Genomic DNA, 2,098 nt, shown 5'->3' with positions numbered 1-2,098 from the left:
AATGAACATAGCTTCATGCGCCCCTCAGAAAATCGGCGCCCTGGGCCTGAGCACAGCTCGCCCATGGTAAAGCTGGTCCTGTCTGTGCATTACATTGCTAAGAGGACTGATTAAGAGATGATGTGTTGGAGAGGTTAAGCTGACCGTACCGTCTTAATCACGTGATCTATTTATTTATTGTATTATTTTTCCGACTCTCAATTTCCTGTAATGTCGTTATAGGACCTAAAGTCCCTTTGCTGGTAATATCATCATTGTATTAATTTGCGTTTTTTAAGTCTTAAATCGCCTACCTCTTTGTGGACCACTGTTGGCAAGTATGAAAGACGATCGCGAATTTGGAAAGCAATGAAAAACCTAGAAGCGCAAAACTAGTAAAACACGAGGGACGTGCAAATTATTTCCGTGGGTTTAAATTTCGAAACTGCCCGACTCCTAAAAGACAGCGATTGTTACGTTTGAAAATAAATAAATGATTTAATTTTTAGAAGTATTTTAATACGTTAAATCAGAAAAAAAATGAGGGGGCACCCGGATTTGAACCGGGGACCTCTTGATCTGCAGTCAAATGCTCTACCACTGAGCTATACCCCCATACGGTGGAAAGCGGAAAAGGCGGTTACTTAGCCCAGCTGACACATGCGCAGTGCGATTACAACAATCTTTGGTCAAAGAATAGACTCCACAGCTTTTATTACAAATAACTAATTATGCCTTCCTGTAAAATTAGATTCTTAGAATGCTCAAGTTCCAACGTTGCATTAGAGACGGTCGCGTGTATCCTAAAACATCATGCTTTGAATAAAATAAAATAGTTTCACAGCGTTATTTTTGTAGCACACAGATCTTGCTGTTGTAAAATCACCCCTTTTGCCAGGGCGCCGCTTCCTTTCGTACAGTGAACACCCTTCAGTCGGAGCCCTGCGCTTTCCTACAATGGAGGTACTACGGTTCCTAAATCTGTCAGAGATGTCTATGGGGAGAAAAGTTCCCTCGTGTTTTGAACCTGGTTTAGTAATCAGCGAAGATGGTCACGTTTAATTATTTATTGCTCAGGGTTTTCCACAAAACCGTGGCAATGTCTGTTTTGTTTTAGCAAGAAATAACAACCAGCGAATAAAACACAAACTATTTATATAAATGCAATTTATTTCAGTATTTATGTAGTGTAGTTAGGACCCCCACCTTGAGGTAAAGATAAGTGCACAAGCTTATTACTTAATTTATAACTTTATTCTTAAGTTTACTATAATTATAGGAGAGCGCCGGGAGACTTCCGATCAGCTCCGCGGCTTCGTGCTAATCCCGATTTCGAAGATGGCCGCCGCGTCCTACGTCATCGCGCACACGCGAAGACTAGAACGCTACACTACATATCTCCCCCCTTTACAGTCAAACATTTCACAAATAAGATAATGTCTCTCATGCTACTTGCTGTTCGCTGTGTTCCCTTCTCCCATCTCAAAGTCACTTCAACGGTCTTACCACAACTCTGCCCATGCGGGTGCGCCTCACCGGAGTCGTGGAAGTGTGCTCAGCTATTTCTTGGGTGCTCCTGGTTCCCCTTTCTTCCGCACTCCAGAGAACTCCTCCGCACGGCGAGCTGAGAGTGCTTCCTGACTGTTACTCCACTCTCGGATCGCTCCTTTCCTCTACTTCCTCTTCTCTTTCTCTTCCTCGGGTTACTATTGCTCCTGCTTCCTCCGGATTGTTCTCCATTACTGGTATCCGGGGGGTTCCTGTCTGTCCACTTTCTTTCTCTCTCCATCTCAAGTTCTTGTTGCATTTGGACATCCTATCCTGGGACCAAACCTTCCCGTCGCTCAGCAAAGCTGCTCGTTTGTAGACCTCCTCTACTTGCATGGGTGCACTGAACTTGCTGTCGCCTTTTCTTCTTAACTGGGCTAGTTTGACTCTAACCCATTCTCCTCTCTCCAACTCGGCCTCCTTGACATTTCTCCTTCTATTGTAATGTTCGGTATATATTCTCTGGGCCTTTTCCAGATTATGTTGTACTACAGCTGGAGACCACTTGCTTGTGACCGTGCGCTCCTTCCAAACGACATTGTCTTTCGTGAATGGGTCTTGGTCTCTGAGA

General features: G+C 44.1%; 1 non-coding gene across 1 annotated transcript; it reads right to left on the bottom strand.

The window, feature by feature from the left end:
- Positions 1–522: 522 nt before the first annotated feature.
- TRNAC-GCA (transfer RNA cysteine (anticodon GCA)) lies at positions 523–594 on the bottom strand. The gene has a single exon. It is a non-coding gene; the product is annotated as a tRNA-Cys (tRNA).
- Between the last annotated feature and the right edge of the window lie 1,504 nt (positions 595–2,098).

This window comes from Triturus cristatus, chromosome 6 (assembly GCF_964204655.1).
Source record: "Triturus cristatus chromosome 6, aTriCri1.1, whole genome shotgun sequence".
Classification (NCBI taxonomy): domain Eukaryota; kingdom Metazoa; phylum Chordata; class Amphibia; order Caudata; family Salamandridae; genus Triturus; species Triturus cristatus.
Note: the sequence above shows the minus strand (reverse complement) of the source record. Positions and strands in the feature narration are given on the sequence as shown.